The 12,111-nt window shown below is 42.3% G+C and overlaps 1 long non-coding RNA gene across 2 annotated transcripts; it reads left to right on the top strand.

The window, feature by feature from the left end:
* Positions 1–253: 253 nt before the first annotated feature.
* LOC119857529 lies at positions 254–11,839 on the top strand. 2 transcript variants are annotated; one of them, XR_005293626.2, is made up of 3 exons: positions 254–337; positions 7,023–7,140; positions 9,076–11,839. It is a non-coding gene; the product is annotated as an uncharacterized LOC119857529 (long non-coding RNA). The 2 variants fall into 2 exon arrangements; XR_006282053.1 differs by having other exon boundaries at positions 262–337; positions 8,604–11,839.
* Positions 11,840–12,111: the final 272 nt, after the last annotated feature.

Raw genomic sequence — 12,111 nt, 5'->3', positions numbered from 1 at the left:
CCCGCCAACCAATTTAATCCGGTCCTTGAGCGCCTGCCGCAGAGCGGGATCTAGCGCTTGCCCCACTCCTGCGCTCCACCTGGGGAGCAGGGTTGGGGGCCACTCCATGCACGTATGCTGCAGCTCCCAGAAGCAGCAGCACGTTCCCCTTCCAGCTCCTACGCACCCTGCTCCCGCCCCAAGTGCCACCCGTGCAGCTCCCATTGGCTGGGAATCACGGCCAATGGGAGCTGTGGGGGCAGCGCTTGCGGACGGGGCAGTGCACAGAGCTGCCTGGCTGTGCCTCTGTGTAGGAGCCAGAGGGGAGACATGGCGTTGCTCCCGGGAGCTGCTTAAGGTAAGTGCTGCCCAGAGCCTGCACCCCGACCCCCTTCCCCAGCCCTGACCCCCCTCCAAACCCCTGGGTCCCAGCCTGGAGCACCCTCCTGCACCCCAAATGCCTCATCCCCAGCCCCACCCCAGAGCCCACATCCCTAGCTGGAGCCCTCACCCCTTCCCCCTCCCAACTCCTTAACCCCACCTGCACCTCAACCCCCTAGCCCCAGCCCGGAGCCCCCTTCTGCACCCTGAACTCCTCCTTTCTGGCCCCACCCCAGAGCCTGCACCCCCCAGCCACAGCCCTCACCCCCTCCTGCACCTCAGTCCCAATTTTGTGAGCATTCATGGCCCGCCATACAATTTCCAGCCCCAGATGTGGCCCTCTGGCCAAAAAGTTTGCCCACCCCTGTTCTGTAGGTAACAACGCAACCCTTGGAGCGGCCCCCGAAGGCAAAAGACAAATCAGTCGCACACCACAGATCTCGGCGTGCAGCGAACCGAGGAACGAGCTGCCCCCGCCGCAAACACACACGCCGGCTCCAACCAGGAACCCATCGGGCGCTGGGGGTGCAGCAGGCACCGCAGGGTGACCCGGCCCGGGGGCTCTGTGCGGGGCGGGCCGTTGGGCGGGCGCCCCAATGGCGAGGGAGCCGCCGCGGCGGCGGACCCGGCTCCCTGCGGCGCTAGGCGCCTTTGGCTCCTGCCCGGGCCGCTGGGAGGAGAGGGGCGCGGGCGGAGTCTGCGCCCGCCTCAGCATCGCCAGCCCCGGGCCCTCAGGAGACCCCAGCCGGGCTCCCGACGGGACGTGACTGCAGCGCGGCTGGGGGCCCCGCTTCGCCGTCTCTCGGGCAGCCTTTGGGGTGGCGCCGTGTCCTGTCGCCGCGGGTTTCGGCTCAGCTGCGGGAGGCTCCCCTGGAACCACAGGCGCTGGCGTGGGAGGAAAGCCCCAAAGAGCCCTGGAGCGGCGATGCGCTCACCCCCGGCGTCGGCGGGCCGCAGGCTGCTCCCTGCAAGTCCTGCAAAGCTGGACCGCCGGCCACGAGGGTGGGAGGGCTGCTCCCGATTCATATACATTTCCCCCATCTGGCTAACGCACCGACCCAGCCGCTTAGCGACATGCATAATGTACAGAGGAAACTTGTAATAAAGGTTCTTCATACAAATATCACAGCGCCCTCCAGGGAGGGAGGCTAAATGGATAATGCCTTTGAGGCTTCAGAGTAGCAGCCGTGTTAGTCTGTATTCGCAAAAAGAAAAGGAGTACTTGTGGCACCTTAGAGACTAACACATTTATTAGAGCATAAGCTTTCGTGAGCTACACGAAAGCTTATGCTCTAATAAATTTGTTAGTCTCTAAGGTGCCACAAGTCCTCCTTTTCTTTTTGCCTTTGAGGCTGGCGCACTGATTCTCATGTCTACGCTACAAACTTAAGTTGAGTTACAGCCACCACAGTAATTACTGCGGTTTTTCAGATCCACGCTGCCCTCCTGTCGGTGGAGCCTGTCTCCACCAGGAGTGTTTGTACCCACTTGACAGGGGCAGTGTGGGGATCTCACCTCCTGGTGGAGCTTCCCATTGGGAGCCCGGTGGCTGCCCAGGCTCCCGGCTGCCATCTTGCTCCTGGCTCTCAGGGTTGGGGGAGTTCGGAGCAGGGAGCCTATTAACCTTTCTTGTCATTTTCAGGGCTCCAGTGCAGAGCTGTGAAATTGACCAGAATGACAGCCAATATAAGTAAGGAGGCCTCTACATGGAAGTTGCGTCCTCCTAACTACACCTACCAGGGCCGGGCTTAGGGAAAATGGTGCCCTGGGTGAACTTGTATTTTGCCATCTCTCCTTCCCCCCCCCCCCACTCCTGGCTCCTACAGGCTCTCTGGGCTTACCCCCTCCCTGCATCTGGGTCCTGCTGCCTCCCCAGTGTTTAATTTGTATTAAAGAGATACCGCAGCTCATCCATGGCAAAAATTAAGCACTGACAAGGCGACCTGATGCTGGCTGGGCACCCAGCTCTGAAGGCAACACCACCACCAGCAGCGGCAGTGCAAAAGTAAGGATGGCATGGTATATGGTGTACTGCCACCCTTCTGCACTGCTGCTGTGGCTTCTGGTGCCTGATACTCGTCATGTGACTCAAGGCAGGCTCTGCGTTGTCACAGGGGGGCTGCATCTTGCCAGAGCCCACGGTCCTCCTGCAGCCACTCGTGGCACACCTGCGGCGTCATTTCAGATTTTGGGTAGGGGAGGAAACTTTTAGCCATGATTCCAGGGACCTGAAAACTCTAGAGCTTTTGCAGATAATAACTTAGGAATTAGCTGACAGGAGCACTGTATCTAATTGTTATATAAAGAAAGAAAAAATATATACACACTCCAATTAAAGCCACGTTTAAAGTTTATATGTAAATTTAGAACAATCAGGCGATAATACAGATACTCCCAATCCTAGGCCTTGAGATATGACTTCTGGAATTTTAACACAGATATCAGAAACACACATCTGATACTTTGTACACTATCTTCAGTAGAGAGAAATAAAAATAAAATCTGCTTACTTTCTCTAAAAGACACTCTGTGTTACTGCCATTATCTACTCTATTTTAGTCAATTGTTTTTCACTAAATACATAATTTTAACATCTGGGAGAAGAAAGGGAATTTATTTTTCTAATTATTTTTACATTTATGTTTACTGATCACAATCATGTATGTGACTTACTAACATTTGACTCCATCATTGCTATTGGTATCATAGTTGGAACTGCATTTATTTTCATGTAAATTTTAAGTTATTTTAGGGATCTAGCTAAAAATACAATTTGAAAATAAGCCACCTTCATCTGCCCAGTGTTGAAAGTTACGTGTTTAGCTAATGTTTTTTTAAACTGGCACTGCTAAGGTTAGTACAAGCTAATAGTTACTTTCTAGGAGGATACTCTGATTTGATTGTACTACTTTAAATAATGCATGACAAAGCACAATATGATAATGATAATTACTCCAGCCAGGACAGGTTAGGCATTTTAAAACTTACTACTCAAAGAATTAAATGTAAGCATAAGAGAGAAATAAAATTATGAAATGCACATACCTGTCAAAACACTGAACTAACAGCACTTTGAAAGAATAAAATTACAGAGAATATATGTGCATTGCAGGAAGTATCAGCAAGTACCAACAACAATATAAATATGTGGGGGGGGGGAATGAAAAAGACAGTGTGTGTAAGCTACGGGATTGTGTGAGCTCTGGGAGCGTGTGAGAGACAGACTGCACGCTGCCCCTTTAAGAAAGCAGCACTCACCAGTCTGAAGGAAAGCTCCTTCAGACACAACAGCAGCTGCCAGCACTTTTGGTGAGCCCTGTCCACACATACACACACACCCTGCTCTGTGGAGATGGGGTACATGGGTGGTGGGGGTAGGGGACACCCTGACATCAGTGGTGCCCCTACCCCCCCCCCACCCCAGCAGACTGGAAGCTCCTAGGAGCAAATGGTCAGGGGTGGCTCCAAGGCAGTGGGCAGGATTCCCAGGGCTGCAGATGCCAGCAGGGGGAGGGGCACCACTGTTCTGGAGGCACCCCATTTATAATGGTGCCCCCAGTCTCCACCCAGTTTGTCCCTGCTTAAGGCCAGCCCTGACACCTGCATAAGCCCTATACATCTTGTGCAGGTGGAATTATTATGTCGGTGTAGTAAGGCACTTACATCAATGGGAGCAAGGCTATATTACAGACACTGACATAATTAGATTGACATAAGCTGCCTTACATCAACCTAACACTGTAGTGTTGACCAGGCCTCAGGCAGACTGAATTTGGAGTAAACATTCAAATTGAAAGGAAATATAAAGGGTAAGTTAATGTGTCACCCTCAGATTTGCAAATAAATGCTTTAACACCAGAGGCTAATAATACTGAAAGGTGAATGAAAGGTAATGTGTCCAGGGAAAACTTTGTAATGAGTAAGAGGACTTTAAGGAGAGAGCAGGATGAAGAAAAGAAGTCTCAGTGCTTGGAAAAGAGAGAAGGTGTTCCAGATAGGATGCCAAAATAGGAGAAGTGGCAGCTCAGAGGTTAGATTAGATAGATTAGATAGCACAATTACTTTGTCCCTTTTCTTTCAAAGTCTTGTTCTCCCTTATTGTGGAATAGTATTGGAACTCAATAGACCTAGAGGAGTGAAGAAATAAGAAGGTGTGAGGTCATAAATAGCGTGGCAAGAGTTCACAAAAGGTTTTTGAAAACTAGGATATGTCTACACTGCAATAGACACCCACAGCTGGCCTGTGCTAGCTGACTCAGGCTAAGGAGCTCAGGCTAAGAGAGTTGTTTAATTGCAACGTAGATGTTCAGGACCTGGACCCTTGCACCACCATTACAGCTATTCCATAAAAGGGCCATTTGGATTTGAATAAGAGATAATTAGTAGGGAGTCAGTGAAGGTAAATGGGATGAGTATGGTCCTGTTTTTCGGAAAGAGAGTAAGTAATCTGGCTCTTGCATTTTCATCTGAAATTTAGAAAGTAACAGGCTTAAAATATCCACTCTTGCAATTATTTTTATTATTATTATGAAGTGATCAGTGCACGTGTAAAGATTTCAACAGAGGAAATGCTGAGATAAAGAAAACTTTAGACAGCAAGGCTGGAAATTTTGAGGCAGTGTTGGCTCCCTACTTGGAGTGCCTATCAATAGCTTGACCGTAGTATTCAGTGACACACAGATGAGGCACATTAGCTTAAATAGGCATTTTGCACCACTTTTGCTTTTACTATTTATCTTTCCTTTCAAAGCCACTGCTTAGTAGTTGTTTAGATTAATTGAATCATCACATTCTAGACCTCTTAAGCTATTTACTTTATATTTTTATATACCATATCACCTTCTTGTGCAGTGTAGAAAAACAAATATTAATTGTTTATTTCCACGTAACATGTTGTACACAGGACTACGTTTTGCTTTAAATCCTTGTAATTTTCATTAGGGCCTCACTGTCTTTAAGGTATGATGTGTAGAGAGATGTGTTATCAAGTGGAAAATCACTTGTGAATGGGAAAGTAGTAAATAGGGTACTATAAAACAAAATGTAAAAAATGGATTTCCAGCCATTACACAGTACTTTTATGTATCCCTTGTAATCAAATTATTTTTTCGCAGTTATCCAAAACTCACTTTTTACAAACTGAAACCACCTCATTTCACAAAGAAAGTAACCGAATGGTCACAGAAAGCCATGGCTAACAAAACCAAGAATAAATCCCAGTGTTCTCCATACTTCCTCTCAGAAAGAACTGTCAAATTGGTGTGTCACTTACCACTGATCTAATCACTAGACAACATTCATTATCCCAGAGCTGAGAATAGAACCCTAAAGTCTCAATTCACAGCATTCTATTGCTGTCTAGCAAGGAGTTATAACTCTGGCAAAGTGGCTTCTCCACATAGCTGCAAAGTGTTCTTACTGCAGCTCAATTAAGAGCAACCTGGACTAGAGAACAGAAGATCCAACATTCAAATAACCCATATAGGAATTTATTATTTTACATGGTAAAAAAGATGAATTCTTGAGGTTATCTTTTTAAAAAAAAATGATTTAATTCTTAATTTAATTTTTTTGGTAAGGTTTCTTACTTAGTGCTTCCCATATTACATTAAAATTTGTGCTTTTAATGTATGTAATGCATCTAGAGTTTAATAAGGGGTCTATGAAATCTAAATTAACACATCTTAAAGGAGGAGACCTGGGAAATGATCAATATAGTGCTAGGATTAAGCAAATGTTTCCATTGCACCAAGTGTAATGAGAATCCTGATCTTTTGCTTACCAAACAGTAGAAAAAAAATTGTGTAAGGGTCTAGAGCTGTGTTTGTGTTTTGTCTTATTACCGTAAGTTATCCTTGTGGTAACATAAAGAAAGTTAGACAATTAACAGTAAATAAGGCAGCATGTCTGTCACGGAAGTCACGGATTCTGTGATTTCCATGACCTCCGTGACTTCTGTAGTGGCTGGTGCTGGCTTAGGGGCTGCCCGAGCCGGGTAGCCCCTGGGCCAGCAGCAGTGGTTTGGGTATGTGGGGAGGGAGCTCAGGGCTGGGGCAGGAGTGTGTGGCGGCACTTACCTGGGGGGGCTCTCCGGCTCTGACTGGCATGTCCCAGCAACTCCTAGGCGGAGCACCTGGGGGCTCCGCACACTGCCTGCACCCTCTTGTGCCGCCCTGCAGCTCCGATTGGCTGCAGTTTCTGGCTATTCGGGGCTGCGGAGGGGCACTTGTGACGGGAGCAGCGAACGGAGCTTCCTGGCCACCGCTCCCCCTAGGAACTACAGGGACATGCCGATCAGAGCCGGGTAGGGAGCCTGCCAGCCCCACCAACCCCAACCCCCCAGCACCAGTGGGGGTACTGGGCCACCACCCCCAAGCACCCATGGTCCCCGGCCGAAGTTTTAGATGGGGGTATGTAGTAAAAGTCATGGATAGGTCATGGGCTGTGAATTTTTGTTTTGTGAATTTTACTAAAAATACCCATGACTAAAACGTAGCCTTAATAGTAAATAAGTAATTTCACAATCATAAAATAAAACATCATTGAGGGGGTTTCTGTCAAAGGTGTGCTGCTAACAAAATAGAAAATAATAAATGTTTAGTGAGTTTTATAGTTTGCTTCTCATGCTCAAAGATATAATTCTATATTTCTCTTGCATTTAGAAAGACCTTTTCCTACCCTTTGTGGGTAAAAGCCCAAAGGCCAGAGAAAGTCAGGCAAAGCTTTTGAGGGTCCTATCAGCATATGCAAAATACAATTCTCAAATAGACTACAGTCAAGGTGAGTCAGACACAAAGTAAAACTATTTCCTCATGTTATTTCTTTCCCTCCCCCCCCCCCCCACTGTTCCTCAGACGTTCTTGTTAACTGCTGGAAATGGCCCACCTTGATTATCGCCATAAAAGGTTTTCCTCCTCCCCCCGCTGGTAATAGCTCATCTTAAGTGATCACTCTCCTTACATTGTGTATGATAAAACCCATTGTTTCATGTTCTCTGTGTGTGTATATAAATCTCCCCACTGTATTTTCCACCGAATGCATCCAATGAAGTGAGCTGTAGCTCACGAAAGCTTATGCTCAAATAAATTTGTTAGTCTCTAAGGTGCCACAAGTACTCCTTTTCTTTTTGATGAGTTGATTGTGGCTGCTTCACTATAACTACTTTGTCATTTATAATAATACTTGAAAATATGAGGCTTAGAAGGTATGAAAAAAGAAGTATGATGGGCCTTAAACTCCTATGGAGGGATGCAGAGAACTTTGAGATGAGTTGCGGAAGAATCTTATGACCTTTAACAGCAAGTCTATATGATATGTAAGTTAAGCTTGCTACTTGCTCACCTTTCTTATAATAGGTTTCAGAGTAGCAGCCGTGTTAGTTTATATTTGCAAAAAGAAAAGGAGTACTTATGGCACCTTAGAGACTAACAAATTTATTTGAGCATAAGCTTTCGTGAGCTACAGCTCACTTCATCGGTGCTAAGTAGAACAGAAGGGGGCAGAGTTGTATAAGTATAGTCACTCATGTATGATTGTGTTTTAAATAGTAGGAACCTATATTAGGAAAGTAAGTGAAAAATGATTTGTGTAAAAGATTTGATAGTGAAAATGCAAGTTAATGTTCATTTAACTTTTTGGTTTTGCCACTTCTGTTATTTGGCAACTGCTTATCTGTTCTTTTTATGTATATCCTACATTGTTGCTATGCTACTGATGAACATGTGTGAAGAAGATACTTTCTGGGCCCTAGTAGCACTGCTAGAGAAAACTAAGTACTTAGATGGACTATTTAGTTATTCTCTTGATAAGTACATTGTCATTTTCACTAATCTAATCTGTTGATTCAGTATATTTGCATTTAAAATTTGACTTCTAGTTGCAATCCCTACATTCATTATAAAACACTTCTATTTGGCACTTAATTTATTTTATTTATGTACTTAGATTTAAAATAATAGACTCCTATTGAAGGCTCTAGGCACTCTAATACTAATACATCATTAATTATGCAATAAAATACCAGCAATATTAATGTAATTGTAAAACATACATCAGAAGTCATATCCTTCATGAAGGCTTTGCCGAAGTGAAGATAATAGTTACTTATTACTTATATAGGTACTGATCCAAAGCCAACTGAAGTCAATGTGAGTCTTTGTTGACTTCACTGATATTTGGATCTGCAGGGCTATAGATTTGCATAGCGCTTTCCAAAACAAAGACAGAGTCTCTTCCCCAAACAGTTTAAAGTAACAGCAAGAAGGGATGACAGCGAAGGACTGCTGGGTGGAAGACAAAGATGTAGACAATAAGTCCTGTGGTTGCTTGGAAGAATGTGCACGTCTTGACAACTGTAGCTTCCTGAAAAGGCAACAACACACATATTTGTAGTAGTTTTGGTATTTTTATTGAATGGAGAATAAATCCTGTGAGACCAATCTTCATGTCGGCAGACATAAATTTTAGTAATTTACGAATGGTATTGGTAATTCAAGAGTAGTTATCAATTTATATTGACTAGCAATCCTTAGTCTCCCTAACACATAGTTTCTCAAACTGTGTGGTCCATGGACTTCATTTTTGTCTTCAGAGACCAGGTGAGTTACATGGTACTTCTCTTCCTTGTTTTCCGCTGCTTTTACAGGTGTCCAGGCTTCTTTATAATGAAGAGCCTGGACACTAGTAAGAGAAGCCATTCTATTTGCCTCCATTAAGGGTGGAAGCTACAAGAGGAAGAGAAAGTGAAGCAGGAGCTGCCTTCAGGAACAGAAGCCGCAAGGCAGATAGCTGCTGCCTGAAGAGAAAAGGGGACCAGTCAGGAGACTAGAGGGAAAGAGAGTCTGGGTTACATGTGTTGTGGTGAGGGGCACAGAGACAGGAAAAGGTATGAACAGATCAGATGGAAAGAGTGGGATATGAAATGAATATTTCCTTTCCCTAAAAGGACGCAACACTACATTAGAGATAGTTAATAATAGCTGGAAACATTACAAAAACTTTCAGTATAGATAAGGTTCTAATACTTAATTATAAACAGTTAAATACTATATTTCAACCCCCTGAGAAATGGGAGACTTCAAAAGACCACTTGCTTATTTAATTATTACTGAAAAGCTAATGAGTAATTCTAGAGGGTCCAAAGTTAACATTTTGAAACTATATTCTGAAACTCAAACTTGGTATAGAAGACAAATGTGAATAAAATAGGAAAGGATTTAAATAAATTATTTTAGAGCACTGACCATTTATTTGGCATAGGATAATTTTCTCCTCCATATGTGTTTACAGTAAAAGAAATGTTAATTCAGTGGTTAGTGATACTCTCATTTAAGTAAAATCTACAAAGATGCATTGGTTGACAGCTGAATTGAATGTGGAATGAAAAGTACTTTTATCCATATTTGGTTGAAATACTCGAGTACAGCTATGTTGGTCAAGAATTTGAACTCTTATAATAGATAAAACAAAAATGAAATTACCAATTGATCCTTTGATTGTGTTTTTGGGGCACTCAGAGAAAGAGAGATCCATTGGATAATACAAAATTCTGATAGCATCAAGGTGTATTCTTGCAGAATTTTAGAAAAAGAGGAAGCCCCTGATAAACTCTTGTTTCAGAAGAGGTTGATATATTCTTATAATGGAAAAAGCTTATAGGTGATCTGAAACAAGGGGCTAGTAGCCTTTCTCAGATTAAGCCGCAATTTCTGGAATATAAAAAAGACAATACAAAATAAATAGACCTGGGAAATACAGACATTTTGTTTTACTGTAAAACACTTAATCTTTTTCTTCTGTTCTAGTATATAGACAGGATTATAATATGTAGAACTGATGTATGTTAAACTTCAGCTTTTACTACAAGATTTTTCAATATGGTAATGTAATTTAAAATGGAACAATGATTTTTCTTATATCTACTACATCTGAAAAACTATGAATAAGACAGTTAAAATATCTAAATATTGATATTACTTTCCATGTAAGCAATTACTATATTAAAGTTCAACACCCATCAAGTTATTTGTCTTCACACATGCATGTTCACAGGCTGTCTCATGCATTATGTAAGTGTAGGTTGCTATTTGTCATGCATACTCAGGTCACAATTCATGCGGTTTATGATTTTTTAATGCACATTCATGGATATCCCTGCACACAGCTGCACTCATGCAACAAGTTAAAATGCATACACGAATCATGTGACATGCTCTTCTTTACAAGACATCAAATCTTGAAATGGTACTAGCTGCTGTTTGTCTCTTACTGTCCACCTTTATGGTTTCTTATTAAAAATACAAAATGTAAGACACTATTTTTTTTCCTGTTAAGGATTTGTCTGTTTAAGGTCAAGTACACTCAGAAGTACTGTTAAAATGCCTCTAATTTATACTTTTTTTTTCTTACTAGCATTCAGTTACATACTAAAATCTTTCAGCAACTAGTTAAACATAGCATACCTAAATTATGGCAGCATCTTGTAAGTATGACTTCAGTTAGTGCTACTTACATATTTAATTATAAATGTTAAAACTTTTATGATTTAGACTAAAAATGTCTGTGTGGGAGCTGATGTGTTCCTTTTGAATCCCTTGACCCCTCTCCAAACTATTCAACAGTGGATATCTCCAATTTACTGATTTTAGTATTTGGAAAAACCCCACAAAAGTCTGATGTTTGAGGCTGGGTTGAATGGTAATAGATATATGAAGATACATCCTAAATGTTTGTTAGCAGTAATGTTACTTCTAGAAAGCTGCTAGACCACCTGGAAGCACTGTTGATCAGTACCATTTTAAAAACAAATTAAACAGTTATTTGTTAAATATGCAGGAATGCTGATGTCTTCTTATTTGTTTCATAACATAGGGATAATCTAATAATTAATGAGTTATTACATGAGAATTACAAAACCAGAACAGTAATGTCTGATTCTGCAACCTCAAGTTACACATAAGTAGACTCATTGAATTCAGTGGGATTGCTGGCACAAGTACAACTTGTGAATAAAGGGTGTAGAACTGGGCTCTGCACTTGCATCAAACATGACCATATTTTAAAAACATATACTGATTCTCATTTAAAAGGAATGACACTCTCTGTGTTTGTTAGTTTACTCAGGCTTGTGTACCATTTATATTGTTTAATAACTTATGTTTGTTCTATTGTTAATCAACAAAACTTACCCTAGTTTATGAATAAATGTCTGCTTTGGGTTTCCTACTAGAAATGTTACAGGAGCCAAAGGAATGCTGCCATTCTATATCACATTAATATCTTTAAATAACTATATTTGAAGGATTCTGTTGAATGATTATAGATAGTACAATTATTTGGTTTCTTTGTAAGGGTTATAATTGAATCTATAGACTCTACTGCCAGTCACTTCAATCCCAGAAAGAAAGAAAGAAAGAAAGAAAGAAAAAGTTTCTAAGGGAAGCTTGTTTATAGCCTGTTTTGGGAAAGAATCCATGACTGATTGTTAATAAACATTATAGGTGTGGCAAATCAGGTGTGCCATTATTTGTAAGAGCTACAAGAGTAAAATTAAGCATTTATGTAAGTGTTTGCAGCATCAACACCTATTTGTGAAACACTCAACAGTACTTACCTACTGTAATTCCATTTGTCTGAAGTGTGTATTGTTATGCGTAACTTGCAAAAGAATTTATCATACTCAAATATCTGCTAGAAACCTGTTTGGAACCACCAGTTCTTAACTGGAGTCTTAGTTCTCATGAGGTTTAAAAC

The sequence above is a fragment of the Dermochelys coriacea genome, chromosome 6, assembly GCF_009764565.3.
Source record: "Dermochelys coriacea isolate rDerCor1 chromosome 6, rDerCor1.pri.v4, whole genome shotgun sequence".
Classification (NCBI taxonomy): domain Eukaryota; kingdom Metazoa; phylum Chordata; order Testudines; family Dermochelyidae; genus Dermochelys; species Dermochelys coriacea.
Note: the sequence above shows the minus strand (reverse complement) of the source record. Positions and strands in the feature narration are given on the sequence as shown.